The sequence below is a fragment of the Aedes aegypti genome, chromosome 1 (genome assembly GCF_002204515.2).
Source record: "Aedes aegypti strain LVP_AGWG chromosome 1, AaegL5.0 Primary Assembly, whole genome shotgun sequence".
NCBI lineage: Eukaryota > Metazoa > Arthropoda > Insecta > Diptera > Culicidae > Aedes > Aedes aegypti.
In genome coordinates, this window is record NC_035107.1 from 282393592 (window position 1) to 282415949 (window position 22358).

The window sequence follows — 22358 nt, forward strand, 5'->3', positions numbered from 1 at the left end:
ACTTTGAAATCTTTGAGGTACCTATGTAGGACGGAATTTAATTCTTTGAGGAATCCCTGACAAATCTGGAAAAATTTCCATAAGTATCTTTGAAACTTTTCTTGATTTTTGTCGTATAAATTGTTTTGTGAAATCCTTTCAGAATTTCATAAATGAATGCCATAAAATAATTCCTGAAGAAATGTCCAAAGCAAAATCTGACAAAAATTTGTTGGGAGCTGAAAAATTATAGAAAGAAAATTCCAGAAGAATCATATCAGGATTTATTGGAAAGATTCTCATATGCATTGAAAAAAAATTAACATAAACTAGTCCCTGTAAGAATTTCTGGATGATCCCTTGGAGTTATCCTTACAGTAATACCTGGTGGCGAGGGAACTTAGAAAAGAGTTGTACAGAAATCTAAAGAGGAACGCTTGGAGAATTTCGTGTAGCATCATTTAAAAAGTATCGAAGAGAGTTGGAGAAGTCCTTGGCTTTCTTGATGGGTTTTCAAAAGGTATTGTTGAGAAGTTTTCTGGAGCAATTCTTAAACAAACCTCTGTTGAAAATTCTGCCGAAATGCCTGGAGAACCTCATTAGAAATTAAGAAGGAATTCACGAGGGTCTTATTGAAAAATTTTTGGGGGTATCTCTGAATGAACCGTTGGAAGTTTTCCAAGATTTTTTAGTTAAGATTCATCCACGAATTCTACCAGGATTTTTTTCCGGGATACCTTCAGGAAAAAACTCCGCTAAGTGTTTATAGAATGATTTTGTTTTAGAAATTATTCCAAAATTAACATGAAGACTGGCTTCATGGATATCTTATTTATGTCCTTTTTTCAAGAACATCTCCAAAAATTTCTTTAGCAACTTCTCAAGGAGTACTTTCAGGTAAATCCAGGGATTGGATGAGTCTCTGAAAGTATACCTGGAAGAATTTCTAAAGAAGTCATTAAAACATCTCTTATATGAAATTCGTGTATTGTACAAAAATCTTTGGATTAATTTCATCCACTCTACAAGAAAGGGCGTGTCCTTTTTAGTGTTACACAAAAGTGTTTTATCCATATTTCTGTGATTTGTTTTGCTTGCGATTCCATCCATCTTGTCATTTCATTACTTTCGTTACTCCCTTTCACTCTGAGTATAGGTATCGCGAACATCGAAAAAAGCCAATAAATTTTCATGATAACGTATTTCTGTGATTGCACGTCAAATTGAAACACTCTACACATTTAAAATAAAGCAGTATCCTTTGAAATAAATCACCGAAGTTGAACTGTAAACAGTAAAAATACAGATTTTCCTGTGAAATCTACTATTCTACCGACAAAATCCGTGAAATCAACTATTTTACCGGAGAAAATCGGTGAGATCTACTATTTTACCGGAAAAAATCCGTGAAACAAATCATTTTACTGTAACCCTGTGAAATACTAACGAACAGTTCGGTAAAAGCATTATTTTCACCGAACTTCTGTGAAATCGTGTGACAGTCGCTCTGGCAGGCATGAGCTTCCTTTTGTTTCAGTTTTTGCACACCACTTACAAGCAGTGTAAGCTGGCTTAGTGATAGCAAGCCTGCTTCCTGATCGGCAGGTCGGGAGTTCGATTCCCGGTCGAACCATTTTCTTGTTTTTATTTATGATTTTGTTCAACGATTTTACAGATTGTTCGGTGATTTTTCACCGAACCTTCAGCTGTTGAGATTACGGTGAAATTTCACCGTAATCCGTAATTTTTTTTAAGTGTGTATGGCGCATGCGAAAGGCACTGAGTTAATCTTACTTCGTAGGTATTTAAACTTGTAAATGAGCATTTGAAGCCGTTCGCCATCTCCTCTTTTTAAGGAAAACCTGTCTACGCCCTTGTTGCGGTGTATATACCAGCCTAATCTAAAAACCATGTTGAGTAGGGTGCGGTTTATGTTTCGAAAGTTCACAAAACCGCGCTTCTGAATCCAAATCACATAATAAGAGAAACAAAATATTCAGAGCCAAAAATATTAAGATTTAGAGGTGGCGCAAGTAACTCATTCATTTATTTAGTTAACATCTACACAGATAACACTGAATCAACAATTTCACGCCACAATACTCGGTTCGTGGCCGCATCTCTCCATCCTCGGTTCTGCCCCACGCTCGCCAAATCGATACGCACTTGATCCGCCCACCTAGCTCGCTGCGCTCCACGCCTTCTCGTACCAACCGGATCCGAAGCGAACACCATCTTTGCAGGGTTGCTGTCCGGCATTCTTGCAACATGCCCTGCCCATCGTATCCTTCCAGCTTTGGCCACCTTCTGGATACTGGGTTCGCCGTAGAGTTGGGCGAGCTCGTGGTTCATCCTTCGCCGCCACACACCGTTCTCCTGCACACCGCCGAAGATCGTCCTAAGCACCCGACGTTCGAAGACTCCAAGTGCTTGCAGGTCCTCCTCGAGCATCGTCCACGTTTCATGCCCGTAGAGGACTACCGGCCTTATGAGCGTTTTGTACATTGTACATTTGGTGCGGGCGTGAATCTTTTTTGACCGCAGCTTCTTCTGGAGGCCATAGTAGGCCCGACTTCCACTGATGATGCGCCTCCGTATTTCACGGCTAACGTTATTGTCAGCCGTCAGCAAGGATCCAAGGTAGACGAACTCGTCGACCACCTCGAATGTATCCCCGTCTATCGTAACACTGCTACCTAGGCGAGCCCTGTCACGTTCGGCCCCACCAGCTAGCATGTACTTTGTCTTGGCCGCATTCACCACCAGTCCAACTTTTGCTGCCTCGCGTTTCAGGCGGGTGTACAGGTGTGCCACCTTTTCAAATGTTCGGCCGACGATGTCCATATCATCCGCGAAGCAAACAAATTGACTGGATCTCGTAAAAATCGTACCCCGGCTGTTAAGCCCGGCTCTCCGCATAACACCTTCTAGCGCAATATTGAACAACAGGCACGAAAGTCCATCACCTTGTCGTAGTCCCCGGTGGGATCCAAACGAACTGGAGTGTTCGCCTGAAACCTTCACCCAATTTTGCACACCTTCCATCGTCGCTCTTATCAGTCTCGTGAGCTTCCCGGGAAAGCTGTTCTCGTCCATGATTTTCCATAGCTCTACGCGGTCGATACTGTCGTATGCCGCCTTGAAATCGATGAAAAGGTGATGCGTTGGGACCTGGTATTCACGACATTTTTGAAGGATTTGCCGTACAGTAAAGATCTGGTCCGATGTCGATCGGCCGTCAACGAAGCTGGCTTGATAACTTCCCACGAACTCGTTTACTATGGGTGACAAACGACGGAAGATGATCTGGGATAATACTTTGTAGGCCGCATTTAGAATGGTGATCGCTCGAAAGTTCTCACAGTCTAACTTGTCGCCTTTCTTGTAGATGGGGCAGATTACCCCTTCCTTCCACTCCTCCGGTAGCTGTTCTGTTTCCCAGATTGTGCCTATCAGCCGGTGCAGACAAATGGCCAGCCTTTCCGGCCCATCTTTATGAGTTCAGCTCCGATACCATCATTACCAGCAGCTTTATTGTTCTTGAGCTGGTGAATGGCATCCTTAACCTCCCTCAAAGTGGGGGCTCGTTGGTTTCCATCTTCCGCAGTACTGACGAAGGCATTTCCTCCGTTGTCCCGTCCTTCATTGCCTGTGCCCTCAGCACCATTCAGGTGCTCGTCGAAATGCTGCTTCCACCTTTCGATCACCTCACGCTCGTCCGTCAGAATGCTCCCATCCTTATCCCTGCACATCTCGGCTCGCGGCACGAAGCCGTTGTGGGATGCGTTGAGCTTCTGATAGAACCTACGCGTTTCCTGAGACCGGCACAGCTGTTCCATTTCCTCGCACTCCGTCTCCTCCAGGCGGCGTTTTTTCTCCCGAAAGAGGCGGGTCTGCTGTTGCCGTTTCCGTTTATAGCGTTCCACATTCTGCCGGGTCCCTTGCTGCAGCATGACCGCCCGCGCTGCATTCTTCTCCTTCAAAACCTCCTGGCACTCCTCGTCGAACCAATCGTTCCGTTGACTCCGTCCCACGTACCCGACGTTGCTCTCAGCTGCATCGTTGATGGCTGCTTTTACTGTTCTCTTTGGCGCAAGTAACTTGGGGGTGAATTTTCGAGTTATAAACTATGAAATTCATTTAAAATTTCATATCTTGCTAATTTTAATTCCAATTTTGAAGCTTTGAGGAACATCATTCTCTTCAAACTATAATTTATGAAAAGTTTGTAGAATATCATTTGTCTAATATCAAAACAAGTTTTAGTTCAAAGAAGTTTTCTCCAAACTGTTCCTCTTTTTACTAACAATCTTCGTTTGATCATAACTTCATGAATATTCATACGATTATAAATCTTTTTACATGCTTCAGAAGCTAACTAAGTTATTTTAAAACTGTTTATAAAACACATGTGATGAAAAAAAAATGTCTCAACTTAGTTATTCAACGACTATCCAAAAACATGATTTTTTATTGAGAGAGATCAAATTGATTTGGATCGTTGAATTATTTTCGCATGAAATTATTTTTTACAATTCAATTGAAGTTTATAAGACATCTAGTCGTAATCAAATTTATAAAAAAAAAAATGCTTCTTAGACCTTTATGAAGGTTAAACAAATGAGAAAAACCTGATGCAGCTTAAGTATTAACGTTTAACCTAGAGGGTCTTGTCCCGGGAATCCCGGGATATCCCGGAATCTAAAAAATCCCGAATCCCGGGATATTATCGAAAATCCCGCGATTTCCCGAATTGCATGTTGAACTGGAAAATACTGTTGTATTATTTTCTTATAATGGCCCAAAACAAGCTGCATGTTTTTCTAATGACTGTTGCTGCAAGAATGTATTTTAGCTTACTCAATAAGCGTTTTTGTTGAGGTTTAAGACCACTTAAGCTTATACTTTTTTCTGATATGTTAGTAACGTAATTTTCAATAAACTTTAGTTGGTTTGTAAAAAATGCTTTGGTGGTTAAATTTTTAATCATATTAAGGTGATTATAGGACGAAGCCACACCTCAAATTTTCAAGAGCACAAGACTTGAGAACCGAATAGCGCTCCGAGTTGAAAATTTATCCCATTAGTCACCACCAGCAAACAAGTAATTTGATTGATTTTCAACGCGAACTGTTGTCAGATTATCCAGTCTTGTGTACTTAAAAATTTTGAAGTTTGGCTTCGTTTTATAATCACCTTAAAATTTTATCAATGCCACTTTATCTCATCGTAACCTTTTTAGTTTGCCCAGTGTACCTTCTTACACTTTTCCAGGACTAACATACCTGTGCCTGTCATGCTAATAATTTAAAAGCATGAAGATTCCATATAACAGAAGAATGTAAATAATTTTGGTTAAATTTGAGAGTGATTGGTATCACATATACCTATACCTTATGCATCACGTTTGAATTTCGTTTCAAATTAACTTTAATATATGCCCATTGACTTCAACTGCAGATAGGTGAAATATTGATGAATTAAATCTAAGAGAACATTGTTTTTGCCTATTTTAATTCGACTTAACCTTCAAAAACAGGTTCGGTTATTATGAAACTGCTATATCAAATTAAACATTGCTTCAATACCCGCTTGAAAATGAAAAAAATGATTTTTGAAAATAAAATCCCGAATCCCGGGATTTTTTGGAGTACAGTCACCCCACAGTTATGGATAGCACACAGATATGGATCAAAGTTGGCTTAAACGGAGAATATCTTATCAAATGGAGTTGCAACTACGCAGAAAACATTTTATCTACGTGAACCATAAATCTGTACAGCATTGCAATGAATCATAACATCTTCTAGCATATTTTATTCGTTCGTATGAAATAAATTGTTATCCGTATTCATAGAATCGTTGATTCATAACTGTGGGGCTTTGAAACCCGTACCACAGTTATGAATCAAAGATAGGACGATTCCGAAAGAAACGCCGAAACGTATACTTTCATTAACACACCATTCGTTTACTTCACAGATAAATTGCTTTTATAGTGTTCTGATCCATAATATGAGTCGATTTGATCCATAATAAGGACCCTCCTGTTCCACTGATCCACATCTGTGGGATGGACAACGTTTGAAATTTCTATCGAAATCCACACTTTTTCGTAAATAACCGTGATTTTTTATGTGTGTTCTCGAAAACAACTATATTCGCCATTGCCAGGCGGGTGATTTTGTTTTGTACAAGGTCACCATGATTTATAATCATATTTTATTCTAAAAAACAACCCTTAGCTGATCCATAACTGTGGGGTGACTGTACGGGAAACAAGACCCTCTTGCTTTAACGTCTCTACCGGCAGCTTCAGTTTTACCGCAAGAAAAAAATTCAAATTGCGATAACTTTTTTGTTTCTCGGTATTTTTGCACCATTTTTTCACAAGTTTTCAAAAAACTCTTCTAGTTTAAGAATCCGTGTCGATATTGATGATTGGTGATCTGGTTTTAAATATATTCCAATATTCCTTGGAACGAGGTGATCCAGCGTTCAGCTGAAAGTCTCTTAAATAAAGACAAAATAAAAATATTCCTTGGGTGACCGACATTTTCCAACTTATTGAAAAAATAAAATGTGGGCTGTAATGATCAACTATTCTGAAGAAAAACGATGATACTCTATGCCCAGGGAAGTCAAGGAAATTTCCGTTACGAAAAGATCCTGAACCGACTGGGAATCGAACCAAGACACCTTCAGCATGACTTTGCTTTGTAGCCGCGGACTCTAACTACTCGGCTAGGGAAGGCCGTGGGTGGAATATCTCTGGATTCAGATGACCAATAATCAATGTAGACACAGATTCTAAAACAAGAGTAGTTTTTCAAGGACTTGTGAAAAATGGTGCAAACATACCGAGAAACAGAAAAGTTATCACGATTTGATTTTTTTTCTTGCGGTAAAACATGAAGTTGACTGACAAAATTAAAAAAATAGGTATTTTCCGATAAAAATTCATGTTTTGGGCGGTTTCTTTTGAGCAGAAACTATTTTTAAATTACATTTGTTGTATCCACAGTTTAAAAACAACTCAATCAGCTTCAAAAGCATGTAAAAAGATTTGAAATCGGATGACTATTGATGAAGTTATGGCTAAACAAATAAGCATTTTTAGTATGAAAAGGAAACATTTGGAGCAAACTACTTTTAACTAAAAGTGGTGTTGATTTAAGATAAATTTGATGTCCTATAAACTTTTAATAAATTCAATTTTGAAGAGAATGTTGCTGAGAGTTTCAAATTGGTCAAAAAATTACAATGTAAAGAAAACTTTACTGAACATCATATTCAGTTATAACTTGAAAATAAATCTTAATATTTTTGGCTCAAAAATTGAGGGTTAAATTTTTATGCGATTTGAATTAAGAAAAGCATATGAATTTTTGATTTTGCGAACTTTAGAAAAATAAGCCACATCCTAATGTTGAGCCATTATCTGCTGCTGCTCACTTCGTTTTATTGAATCTTGTGCAGCTATGACAAGAAGAGCAACAGTACTTTTTTATATTAGTAAATAATAATATAAAAAAGTACTGTTGCTCTTCTTGTCATAGCTGCACAAGATTCAATAAAACGAAGTGAGCACCAGCAGATAATGACTCAACATTAGGATAAGGCTTATTTTTCTAAAGTTCACAAAATCAAAAATTCATAAGCTTTTAGGAATAAAAATTGAAATTAATGAAATACAATCAGTTGCATGATAAACAGATAATAATTTGATTCTGTTCTCTTGTTTAAGGTACCGAATATTTAATTGAAGATAAAGTGAGTATTGTGATTATTTAGAGGGTAATTCCTTAATAAGGGAATGAGAAATGTCGTATTTCCGACGATTTTTTACAATTTATCTGTAATTCGGATACAAACATGATGTACTACAATAATGTTCAGAAATGACAAAGGAATGATACTACGATTGAACTTTTACGATTAGGCATGAGGTTAAGAATCTCGTAGAACAAAAACTGTAGAGAAATGTATGTTTTACAGGTACTTAAATTAACAGAAATCAATTTTATGAGATCAATACCATATCTAATCGGCATACAGTGTTCTCAAAAGTTGTAAAGTACTAATAATACGTTCAGCCAGTGGTATTTATTTTGATTTTCATTTTTCCAAATTCTTGTTAGAATTTTTTGAATGTAAAAAATAGCTAAAAAACACAAATTCGACTTGAGGCACCTCCTAATCTTCTCCAAATTGGATGAAAATTTGTCTGGTAGTTTGTTTTAGTATTGCAACTAGGACTTGGGGGTGACTGGTTGAATCCCAGAAATTTTCATTTTTGTGAAACTGTCTATTCCTTATTGATATTATTTATCTTGAGATATGTTTTACATATTTACTCTAAAACTCCACGGGAAACTAATTATCTGTTGCCGTTTGTCTAGAAAAATCGTACCATGAACAAGAAGAGAACCCAACAGCTTTTTGATACAAAATCACCTCCCACGCTAATGCAAAATTAATTTCAGCACGCAAGCTAACCTCGCTATTGGCAAGAAGCATTAGCAAATTTTCCTGTTTTTCTGTTGTTGTCGTCGTCGTCGTCGTCGTTGTCGTTGACTGGCAAAAATTAATCTCGTCCCATTAGCTGCGGGTGGGATTATGCAAAGGACAATATGCCAAGCCCGGTCGGCCCCTAAGCTAGGTGGTCTTTTCGGAGCCGAGTTCGGTGAAAAGTCACCATCATGGCCGTTAATCAACCGACGCAACGGGCCAAAAACTTGAAAGCCGAATCCTACCGCATCACCATTGACATCGGCAGTTGTCGGAAGTAAGGATGGAAGGTGTTTGGTCGAATGATTTGTAAATTGATAAACTTCTGACATAACACTTTTTATTCGATCTGTATTGAAATGACGAAGGCTCATTTCAAGTATGGGCCCATAACCGATCACGAACTGGTGAAATGACATTCGGTCGAATGTTATTCGACCAATGGTCTTAATCCGACGCCATCCGACCCATGCAAAAGCTTAATCACTGATTTAATTAATATTTGTGACGGGCCTTACGGCTTGATTTGGCTTAGCCAGCGTTTTTCTCGTGCAAAGCCGGATTTCCTAAATTTCGTTTCCATGTTTAAGAAAGTGACTGGCACAAATAACGGGTAAGAAATTTCCGTGTCGAAACCCGTCAATAAGCGTTAAAACCTATCAGCGTTGGAGGTGGAGGGGAGCTCCTCGGGATTCTTAGTGGAATAGAGTGCCACGCTTGCAGTGCTTTTTGTCTTGGGAACCGAAACAGCTTCTTCGGAGAATTCGAGCTATTCATTTCGTGGTTATTGCTCATCGAAGGGTGATGAGCTTAGCTTGTACAGAAGAAGCCAAAATAACCGACGAGCCTCTATTCCGACTAAGGTACAGGTTAGAAAAGCGGCACCAGCAGGATATTGCAAAACCTCGAATCTCCTCTCCCGCCCTCCAGGCAGATTGCGGCCAAGAAAGTCGAACAACATTCCTCGGTTCGTGGAAAAGCTTTGTTCAAAGTTGTGTAACACTGCGTGGGTGGAAGCGATTTGACTATTCAATTTTGGGGCAATAATCGAAATCCATTATAAACAGCCTTTGCACATAATCCGTGGTGATGATTGAAGAAAATTCGTTTCGACGTGGGTTGGGACGAAGGAGAATGTTTGATCCTTTTATAGACAAACTTTAGTATTTCGGCTAAAGATTTATTTCTTCGAGCATAATTTCGAAAGAAAGCTTCTGGACGAAAACTTAATTTCTTCCAACCCAATTCATATCCAAATCCAATCCAAATCCAATCCAAATCCAATCCAAATCCAATCCAAATCCGGCCAAAGATTTATTTCTTCGAGCATAATTTCGAAAGAAAGCTTCTGGACGAAAACTTAATTTCTTCCAACCCAATTCATATCCAAATCCAATCCAAATCCAATCCAAATCCAATCCAATCCAAATCCAATCCAAATCCAATCCAAATCCAATCCAAATCCAATCCAAATCCAATCCAAATCCAATCCAAATCCAATCCAAATCCAATCCAAATCCAATCCAAATCCAATCCAAATCCAATCCAAATCCAATCCAAATCCAATCCAAATCCAATCCAATCCAAATCCAATCCAAATCCAATCCAAATCCAATCCAAATCCAATCCAAATCCAATCCAAATCCAATCCAAATCCAATCCAAATCCAATCCAAATCCAATCCAAATCCAATCCAAATCCAATCCAAATCCAATCCAAATCCAATCCAAATCCAATCCAAATCCAATCCAAATCCAATCCAAATCCAATCCAAATCCAATCCAAATCCAATCCAAATCCAATCCAAATCCAATCCAAATCCAATCCAAATCCAATCCAAATCCAATCCAAATCCAATCCAAATCCAATCCAAATCCAATCCAAATCCAATCCAAATCCAATCCAAATCCAATCCAAATCCAATCCAATCCAATCCAAATCCAATCCAAATCCAATCCAAATCCAATCCAAATCCAATCCAAATCCAATCCAAATCCAATCCAAATCCAATCCAAATCCAATCCAAATCCAATCCAAATCCAATCCAAATCCAATCCAAATCCAATCCAAATCCAATCCAAATCCAATCCAATCCAATCCAAATCCAATCCAAATCCAAATCCAATCCAAATCCAATCCAAATCCAATCCAAATCCAATCCAAATCCAATCCAAATCCAATCCAAATCCAATCCAAATCCAATCCAAATCCAATCCAAATCCAATCCAAATCCAATCCAAATCCAATCCAAATCCAATCCAAATCCAATCCAAATCCAATCCAAATCCAATCCAAATCCAATCCAAATCCAATCCAAATCCAATCCAAATCCAATCCAAATCCAATCCAAATCCAATCCAAATCCAATCCAATCCAATCCAATCCAATCCAATCCAAATCCAATCCAAATCCAATCCAAATCCAATCCAAATCCAATCCAAATCCAATCCAAATCCAATCCAAATCCAATCCAAATCCAATCCAAATCCAATCCAAATCCAATCCAAATCCAATCCAATCCAATCCAATCCAATCCAAATCCAATCCAAATCCAATCCAAATCCAATCCAAATCCAATCCAAATCCAATCCAAATCCAATCCAAATCCAATCCAATCCAATCCAAATCCAATCCAAATCCAATCCAAATCCAATCCAAATCCAATCCAAATCCAATCCAAATCCAATCCAAATCCAATCCAAATCCAATCCAAATCCAATCCAAATCCAATCCAAATCCAATCCAAATCCAATCCAAATCCAATCCAAATCCAATCCAAATCCAATCCAAATCCAATCCAAATCCAATCCAATCCAAATCCAATCCAAATCCAATCCAAATCCAATCCAAATCCAATCCAAATCCAATCCAAATCCAATCCAAATCCAATCCAAATCCAATCCAAATCCAATCCAAATCCAATCCAAATCCAATCCAAATCCAATCCAAATCCAATCCAAATCCAATCCAAATCCAATCCAAATCCAATCCAAATCCAATCCAAATCCAATCCAAATCCAATCCAAATCCAATCCAAATCCAATCCAAATCCAATCCAAATCCAATCCAAATCCAATCCAAATCCAATCCAAATCCAATCCAAATCCAATCCAAATCCAATCCAAATCCAATCCAAATCCAATCCAAATCCAATCCAAATCCAATCCAAATCCAATCCAAATCCAATCCAAATCCAATCCAATCCAAATCCAATCCAAATCCAATCCAAATCCAATCCAAATCCAATCCAAATCCAATCCAAATCCAATCCAAATCCAATCCAAATCCAATCCAAATCCAATCCAAATCCAATCCAAATCCAATCCAAATCCAATCCAAATCCAATCCAAATCCAATCCAAATCCAATCCAAATCCAATCCAAATCCAATCCAAATCCAATCCAAATCCAATCCAAATCCAATCCAAATCCAATCCAAATCCAATCCAAATCCAATCCAAATCCAATCCAAATCCAATCCAAATCCAATCCAAATCCAATCCAAATCCAATCCAAATCCAATCCAAATCCAATCCAAATCCAATCCAAATCCAATCCAAATCCAATCCAAATCCAATCCAAATCCAATCCAAATCCAATCCAATCCAATCCAATCCAAGTCCAAGTCCAAGTCCAAGTCCAAGTCCAAGTCCAAGTCCAAGTCCAAGTCCAAGTCCAAGTCCAAGTCCAAGTCCAAGTCCAAGTCCAAGTCCAAGTCCAAGTCCAAGTCCAAGTCCAAGTCCAAGTCCAAGTCCAAGTCCAAGTCCAAGTCCAAGTCCAAGTCCAAGTCCAAGTCCAAGTCCAAGTCCAAGTCCAAGTCCAAGTCCAAGTCCAAGTCCAAGTCCAAGTCCAAGTCCAAGTCCAAGTCCAAGTCCAAGTCCAAGTCCAAGTCCAAGTCCAAGTCCAATCCAAATGTTGTCCAAATCCAACTCGACTGCTTATTCCATTTGAGATCGTTCCGAGAAACCAGAACAGCAAGGACATTTAATGAGAATGTAGCACTCCTCGTAGTTTCATTGTGCTCATTCGGTTGACCACTTTGTGTCGGCATTAATGAGAAAGTAGTTACCCACTCGAGGAGGGTTGGAAAAGCATTCCACCATGCACCGGTGAACACAATCTTGCCTCTCAGATCTCGGAAAACACTTCCACCCGAACGTGCCAAGGCGGCAATTATTCGCGTGGGCTTAATTTCACGAAAATTAGCTCTCATTCTGCGGTTTTCACTTCCACCGCTGCCGTTTTCAACGACCGTCAAGTGACACTAAAAGTGACGACAAACACGTCTACCGAGCGGGATGAGATTCTAAGAAAATCATCGCGAAACAAGGCTCGCACTGAAGGATGAGAGCAGTGGTGGTTGTTAAATTTATAGGCAAATTAAATTTGGTGTGTAGTTGTGGGTTTCTCATCTTAAGGCCTTTCCTCCGGAAGTCCTCATTGTTCCGTCTTTATGGTTACCGAGGAGAACCATACGTGTGTTCCGACACTCGAAGCGGTGTTTGATGGGCGTTGAAATGTCAATAAACGAAACCGTAAATTGAGTCATTTCGCGTGAAAGGGTCGTTTTTCGGGATTTGAATTTCAGCGAATCCTTCAAACCGTCGAATTCGTTTAACGAATTTTTGGTAATGAAATTCCCAAACAGCTTTTGATGGGAATCAATTTCCCTCAAACCGGACGCAAAGAAATTGTTTAGTTGTAAGATTTTTGTTTTACACGGATAAATTGAGGTGGTCGAACAGAAAGCACTTCAGCTACCGACAAGTAGTCTATCCTGGGAAGCAATCCAGCGAAATTGGATTTGGCAGAAAAATGGTTGGGCAAATGCCTGTTCACTTACCGGACTAGCGTAATAATTCGAGTGGCCAAGTGAGGAAGAAAAGTTGCTTCGCTTTATCTTCGTCTGGGATTTTGTGGATGTGGAGTTTTCTGGTGCCTAATAAATAAGATGAGCGTGAAAAGTTGTGTTTCTCCGAGAAGATTACGCTGATTTGAGTGAAATGACTGGAAAATTGATTTTCGTGACGTGAAAATCGGAAGTTAGTCCAAAATGTAACGCAAATGAGTTTTGAAAGCTGGACCTTTCTGCAGATCTTTTCAAATATTGTTCATAGCGGGATCGCAAGTGCGTTTAAATTGCCTCTTCCTCAAATTTTTAAGACGGATCAAGAGGTTAAGATCATCGTCTGTAATCACGGATTTAGGGTAAATCGGGATAATGCGCCCCAAACGGGCAATACGCCCCATTTCATTTTCAATGGATTGAGGCTTCTTTAATACGTAAATATGATTACATACAGTCAGTGACATAAGTTAGTAACCAAATGCTGTTTTTCCATACAAAATGCCCAAGTTTGGGGTGCTGTACCTCAGCATCTGGTAGTCCGAATTGGCTGAAATTTGGATGACGAACTACAAATAACTTGAAGTTTTGCCTGTAAGGGAATTATTACATTGCAGTCATTTTACATAGTGTTTAAGAGGGTTGTTCGAAGACAAAAGTAAGTAACCGAGAGACTTTTTAATTAAATCCAAAAACGGTAAGTCGTGGAAAGTTTCTGAAATTGAACAACTTTGTGGAACAGACCAACAACCCACAACTTTTTTAATTAAATTAATTTTCGAATTAAATTACAAAGTCTCTCGGTTACTTTCTTTTGTCTTTGAACAACCCTCTGAAACTCTATGTAAAATGACTGCAATGTAATAATTCCCTTACAGGCGAAACTTCAAGTTATTTGTAGTTCGTCATCAAAATTTCAGCCAATTCGGACTACCAGAAGCTGAGGTACAGCAACCCAAACTTGGGCATTTTGTATGGAAAAACAGCATTTGGTTACTAACTTATGTCACTGACTGTATCTTAAATATCCACGAAAAAATGATGTTGCACGTATTGGATCTTTCAGAAGTATGAAAAACCATTGAATATTTCAAAAATATTGAAAATCAGCTTTTCGGCGTAAAATTTCTAAACCGAAAAGCAAGCCTCATTGGAAAAGAAGCCCTTCTTTTACTATTGTACTAATTACAAAAACTTTTACCGGAAGACGTCTGCTAATGGACCCTTTCAAGCTTAGCAAGTGGTGAAATTTCTCTTGGACTATTTATAAAACACTGTGGAACGTTTTTCTATGGGAGGGCATATTGCCCGGTTTGTTTTGAAACGTCAAAATTTAGACCGTTTACAAAAAACGTGTTGTACTCTTTTTAGAAGCTACCTGGCGAGAGAAAGTTACATGTAGAGCATGACCAACTTACAACATAACACCTTGACATCAAAAACGATAGAAGTAATGCATTTGCTACTGCGATAGAGCAGTTTTTCCTTAAGGGGGGCGTATTATACCTGTTTACCCTAAGTTTTACTTCACATTTTGGAATTGCAATGCTCCTTGCTTCAGCAATGGAATTTCGAAAGCAATGTCAATATCAAGTATTGTTTTCAGAGAAATGTTAACATCAAGATTCCTATCGATGTATGTTTCATACGAATTCCATTCGGCTAAAAAATAACTGAATGTGGAGCTGATTGAGATTGATTGGATTGAGAATCGCTTCAAGGGATATATGAAATGTAACAGGGACATGGTCAGAACCAAAAAACCGTTTCATTTGTTTTTTTCATCAACTGTTCAATTATTTGTTCCTTTCTTAAGTTGACATTATTAATCACACTCAAACCTAATTTTCATTAATAAACGACACTCGATGAAATGTTAATTTCCCAGACGTCGTTAAACCTCCTTCCAGTCCCATTGTAGCATCCTCTTTTGTCATTCTCAATAAAAACCGTTCATCTATCAATAACGATCCTTTTCGCATCATTATCCCTACGATATTTCATCCCCCTTTTTTGCGCCGTATCCCCTGCGACAATTCAATTACGAAATCGTCACATTATTGAAATTTGATAATTTCCAACAAGGAGCAGAAGCCTCTCCGAGACGACGAAGCCTCAACGATAAGACAATCTCACGGATGCTTAAGCTTGGCAGTCACCCAGTCGCATCCTCCCACGTGCACCTCCACCCCTCCCCTCCCCCTTTTTCAGGAAGATAAACGAGCTCATCGTGGAATCAGCCTGATCCAAACACAGAAATCGTCGCCGGTCGGCGGCGGCTGCTGACGTCTGTCAGTCGGAGCAGGCACCATGCCTGGTCGCTTTCTTATTCTATTCAATTTAAAGAAAGCACAGTCATCATCTCTTGGCGAAGCATAGAGCAAGTTGGGGCAAAAATTTAATCTTAGTGGTAAAATCAAGTTTTTTACTTAAATAGCATAAGAGCTACCATGAGATTTCTGACATTCGCTCTGAATCGAGTCAAAGAACTTAAAAAGAAACATTTTTCCCACTCGAACTTTCGCCCCGCCTTACTTTACTGCCAGAGGCTGTCCCACGCCCCATCGCCGTTCCGGAAGGTAAAAGCATTATGCCATTATCGTCGCTCGTGGCGGTGACTTGGGATGGCTGAAGGAAATTCGCGGCGTACGGCAAAAAAAACTAAAAATACAGAAACGACAGACGGACGAACCTCCGAAAGGAAGAGGGCATTGTTTTGACATCGCAAGAAATGTTGAATTAAAAATTCATCTCTTTTGGGGCGAAGGATGATTGTTTGACAGCTTCCGACTAGGCAAGATAGGTCAGTATGACAGGGAAAAAAATGTTGGATGGCAAAGACATTGAGATGATTAAATTTTCACCATGCTGGTTACCGTGGGAAACTGAGGTTCTCATCCCAGTTTTGAACAGATCTGTACGTATTTCGTTTGATTAAATGTATTTTTTAGCACTCCATAGTTTCACGAGATCTACAAAAATTTCTTTTCAGAATTGCAGTAGACATTCTTCCTATGTTTCTCCTGGATCTCGCTTGAGATAACTGTAAGCATCACCATTGGCGTAGTTGGGATTTTTCTCTGGATGGGACCTGGGGGGGACTTTCAAATACTTGTTTTACAGAAGTAATGTCGGTCGCAAATAATCACGATTGTCATAAATTTCATAGTTTTAACAGATTTGTATTGATTTTATTAATTTGTTATTCTGTCTCATTTCGCGGCACATCAGTGATATTTGTAAATTTCAATTTTCGTTACGAAAAAGATTCATTCTTTTTGAAATCCAGTCAAAAATCCTTCAAGAATTCAAGCAAAAAAAACTCACAAGAAGTGTCCTTTGTGATTCTTCTACGAACTTTTTGATATTCAACCAGAGATTTATCTGCAAATTCCTTCATGAATTATTCACGTACTTTTCAGTGCTTTCTCCAAGAATTCCTTCATCAGTTTTCACTGAGTTTGTTCTGGGATTCCCACGGAAAATCATTCTCAGCAGAGTCGTATTTACTAGGGGTTAAACGGTGTCATGGCGCACACATTTTGGGGGGCCCCACAAAATACGACTGAAATAATTATTGGAATTCGATAAAATTATGCCAACGTTTTGAGTCACTTAGAAAGTTTTAAAAATGTAAGGTTTCCCATTTTGAATCAGTGTATAATTCTTTTGCTTGAAATCTAAATGATTTTAGGGTTTTCTCAGATCAAAAATTAAAATGACCATATATTCTGAACGCTTCAGAATATATGGCCATTTTAATTTTTGATCTGAGAGTTTCAGTTTATTTCGAACTCTTTAAGAAAAATCTAAAAATGAATGAAAATGGAAATTTTATGTTGGATCAATGCGGTGAACATATTTCTTAAATTCAAAAAAAAATCCGGCGAGAAGTATAGATATCCACATTTTTCTGTATTTTAAACAGGTTATAATGAATTACAATGCTGGGACCCAAAGTAAGTAAAAGTGACATTTTGGTTAATCTTCAGATAAGGGTGTTGTGATATATTGTACTGTTTTCAAGCTGTTTAACAATATTATTAAGTGGTTTTCCACCTTAAGGAATACTAGAATGTATAAAAGATTGGCTTGTTTTTTTTACTTTCATAGTCTCATACAATTTGTACAGAGTGAAATATTGATGTAAAACCTTAAAATCGTTTTTAGTAGGTTTTGTTACAGACAAAACATGGGAGACCGTTTTATTTTCCCTATCTTTTATCTCACTCTAACCATTATTATCAAAACTTTGCAGAAGCAAATCTCGAGTTTTAGTAAACCGATAAAGCTCAAAAATTTAATGGGTTGTGCGTTAAATATACCGTTAAGTCACCAGTCACCGTGCGGCCTCCATTCACCGTGCACATATACAAATTCCTACAGAATATTCATACAATTTTCACAAATTATTTTTTGTCAGCAAAATAAGATAAAACTGATGAAATGAATTTATTTTTTGTCACAAAGCATTTTAAAAAACCTAGTTTATGTATTAAAAATCATGTGAATTCTGTTTGATAATGAGTTTTTCAACACTCTTAGTAGAAACACCAGAAATTCACATTTTTCATTTTAACGATGAAGTATGATTTTTATCAAAATTTCAACAAGTTTTCATTGTGGATACTATTAGTAAGATGTATTTCATCGTATGAGTAATGAGATTTTATGCAAATTAGAATTTTATATTGTGTTTCAATCAAAACCCAAATGCACGGTGAATGGATCCCTCTCAGTATGTATGGTTCCTATCACCGTGCGTTAGTGTAAAAGGCATGGAATTATTCGGTAATATTAAATTTATTGTTATATCGTCATTAAACTACTTCATATTTAGTTTTTGAGTGAATATGGAATGATTTGGACAATACAGTCAAACCTCCTATAACGATTTTAATGAAAAAAAAATTATTTAGCAAATTTTTAAACTTTTTATGGATTTTATCTATATAAATAAAAATGGAATGGTGTTTGTATGTCACGAAATGGCTCACGAACGGGGCAACGGATTTCGATGATTCTTTCTCCATTTTATTCATCAACGGTTCCGACGTGTTTGTGTGTGTAAAAGTTTCAGGATGCTCACCGGGAAAGCCGGAAAAACACGAATGAACGGAACTGTCATTTTGTGTGGGACGATTCATAGCTATTTTCAACAGCCTACTTGATGGCAAGACGAAGTTTGCCGGGACCACTAGTTGTAAATGAAGATTTGAACAGTCTTAAAAATGAGTGCGCTCACTATTAGCAACATAGTTGCTCCATCAACAACGTTTCTTCAAGAAACAAAATTAAATCATGGCGAAATCTATACGCACGGTGAATGGTGCACTAGTGTGCACGGTAAATGGTGACATAGAACGGTACGAGGCGACCTTAACATGAGATTTTCAAACAAAATTTTTGAGTAATTTTTAGTCATGCATCACTTGTTTTAGATTTTTCCCTGAATTATTATATAATTGTACGCTACGTTGTGGTATTCTAATACACTTCAAATTATTTGGAAAAGTTAAATAATTTTTTGAAGTGCAATTTTTTTTTTAAATGCACGGTGAATGGTAGCTTGACGGTATAGAATTATGGTGATACATTTTCATATCGACATATGGAATGTTTTTTGAGTCTTGATTCAAAAGGATAGGGTGATTCCAAAGACTTTCCGTGCGCCCTAATTATTTTCCGGGAAAAAGGTTTCCACAATACCCTGGCCTCGAGGCTCCCACATTTGTAAATCCGGCCCTGATTCCCAGACTTTCAGATCTCACCAAAAATTTTCTCGAAGAGTATGTATATGTATATCGATTTGCTTACAAAATATCTTGGAGAATTCCGCCATGCATTACAAATTTTCAAAGTATTGTCCACTAGTTCATTAATAATTTGTTAAGGATTTTCAGGAATTACTGAGGATTTCTCCAAAAAATAGTATGTACAAAACATTCTAGGAGTCTCACCAAAAATGTCTTCAAGATCACCAGGCTAGGATTCATTCCACGGATTCTTCAGAGAGTTCGCCAACTGTTTTTCCAACTCTGCTTTTGAAGTTCTTCCTAAAGTTTCTCTACAGGATTGTTTGAAAAAAAAAATCGCCGCGAAAATTATCCAGACTTCCTGCAAAAACTTAATGACTCTTCCAGGTGTTACTGTAAGGATTCCTCGTAATATTCCACAAGCATTTCATTGGCAATTAAAAAGAATTCAATTGTAAAAATGTTATTCATGATTACTACTCCGCAGTTCCATCTGTATTTTTTTTTCAGAGATATATTTGTTTTAAGATTTCTCTATAATCAAGAAGCAACATCACGCATTCCTTCAAAATCCTCAAAAAGTTTTGTTTAATCTTATTAAATGCCTAGCTCAGAAATGTTTAAAGAATTCTGAAATGCCTATAAATATCCTAGCGTTTCTTCAAAACCTCTTCCGCAAAAATATTCAAAGGTTTCCCGAATAATTAGATTCTTCCGAAAAATTTACCAGAGATTCATCGAAGTATTCTCCAGAGAGTTTTTTTTCCTTAAACCACAATAACGATTCTTTTGGTATTTTTCTGAAGAAATTTTTCACAAGATATACCCACATTATGCAATTCATTCTTGAACTCCTAAAAAAAATCAAAAAGTTCCAAGAAGTATTCCTTCAAGTTCTAATTTTGTTCCTATCTTTATTAACAAGATTTTTAGCCCTGGGATAGTTCATCTCGGGACCAACGGCTTTCCTTTCCTTCCGAAGAAAGTCGTCACTATAACTTTTTACGTCATAAGTGACTATGTCGGGGATGGGATTCGATTCCAGGTCCTCGGCGTGAGAGGCGAGTGTTCTAACCGCTACACCAGGTCCGTCCCTACCTTCAGGTTCTAGAAATACCTAATTTTTTTGCGGATGGTAGTCTCAGGATTCTTCCATAAATAACATTTAAAAATGTATCCACTGTTATTTCTTGGTTCAAAAACAACTCCAGGAATATCGCAATCTTTTTAAAGGATTGTTTTACAAATTCCTTTACGAATCACTCCATATCAAATTTCTAGAGAAACACATAAAAAAGGGTTGGAAGAACTTTGTTTGTAATTTCTTTGAATACTACAGATTCCTATACAGCTATGCTAATTTTGAAAGCAAAAGTTTTCCGAGGGATTTTCAACAAGTTTCCTCTAAAGATTCGAAGGTAAGAGACATTTCAAATACAATTTTCTTTCCAATTCTGGGACAATCCGATGATTAGAAACTAAATATCTAGAAAAAAATAAGAAAATTTTTGACGCAATTTGTTATGTATTTCGGAAATATTTCGTCAAAACTTTTTATGAACTTCGCGGAAAAAAGTAATAATATTTACGGGAAAACTATTAAAAGAAATTCACAAAAAAATTTGTAATAGAACTTTCGAAGAAATATCTTAGTATTAAATTTGCCAGAATAAATGTTTTTTTTTTTTGAAGAATCGCGAGGTAAAACTGAACTTTTTCCAGGAGAAATTCCCTTTGAAAGTATGAACAACTCCCACAATATTATTTGACTGATTTCCAAGAGATTTGCAAAAGCTCTGAAGCCACCCTTCAATATTTCTTGAGGAATATGTTTAAACTAAAACTCTATAAGAAATATCGTAAAGTTTTTTGAAAAATGTTGCTACAAATCTGTTGAAAAATGCGAAAATACTTCAAAAATTGAATCAAAATCAAAGAGAGAATTTGTTGCAGGAATTAACACTATGATCAATATTGTTACATTTTTTTCACACCAGGTTAAAGATCTGCCATTCATTCGAAGAAAACCTGGCCATGTCAAAATTCCTTGAAAGTTAAGCCTTATATTTCGACAATATATCCCGCTATGTATTTTCTTTGAAATCCCTATAGTAATTTTGTCTATTCTTTCAATTATTTTTTCGTACATTTTGAATTTAATTTGTGGATTTCTTTAGTGAATTCTCATAACAAAAGTCATCATCGCTGGACTCCAAAAACATGAGAAATCAGAATGCAGTGAAGATGCTGCTTTATGCTGATACAGCATTATTTGGTTTATTTTTTGACAAAAAATGACGAATTTTGGTAATTAAACTTCCAGGATATTAACGCATTTTTTAAACACGGTATTTTTGCAACGAAGATGTTGAAAAATTGCGCTTATCGCATACAACAAGGAGCTAGTCCTAAAAGTAACAAATCGATCGACAGCCGGACCGATTCACCGAAGTCAGAACCACCACGCTGATGCTATGTAAGATGAGCGAGGTTTTCTCACTATAGTTGTACAACGTAAAATAACATAACTCCTGAAGAGATTTTTATCAGTAACAAAAGTCATGGCAATTGATTCAGAAAATTTTGCTTCATGTTAAAATGTTTTTTTTTTTATATTTATTATCATCAAAAATTCTGGAGGGTGCCTGGATGATTCCGGAAGGGGCAGGACCCGGTACTTCTGGTATTTGTCAATTTAATCAATTTCTCAATTATTATCATCGAAAGAGAGTAAACTGATAATACTATTATTCGCAATTGTCGTAGCATTAATTCTTGGTAAATATGATTTAGCCAAAGTCAGAGATTACACTTGAGTTTGATGCTCGCTTCAAACACATGGCATCTCAACACTGGGTTGGAACTTACCATGAACAATGAACCACTTAAACGACTACTTTTTTGTTTAAACCACTTCGTCTATGGGAGAAGCTAGAAAACTATGTAGCAGGAAGCTTGGGTCGCCCGGTTCTTCCCCGTCTGTTAAAGAGGACAACAATTATCACAAAAGGCGTAAAAGAGGGGTGGAATTATAACTGGCATGCGGTTTATCCCCGGGCAGCCATGCAATTGTATTGCACTCCAACCGAGTAGCAGCTTCCCGACGGGTAATTTTGGGGAATGTAGCTCAAAATGTTTTTTTTTAGTATTCTCTTACTAATAATTCAAACTTAAGCTTTTTCTAAGTAGTGCGCAATAAATTGCTAAGTGAATTTCCAAAAATCCTTGAAAACTATAGAAGTCTGAGTAAAAATGACTCAAAAGAAG

General features: G+C 37.5%; 1 protein-coding gene across 4 annotated transcripts in view; it reads left to right on the forward strand.

The window, feature by feature from the left end:
- The window catches only part of LOC5572158 (5-hydroxytryptamine receptor 1), a 333876-nt gene that overhangs the window by 284285 nt on the left and 27233 nt on the right, over positions 1 to 22358 (forward strand). The window lies entirely within an intron of this gene.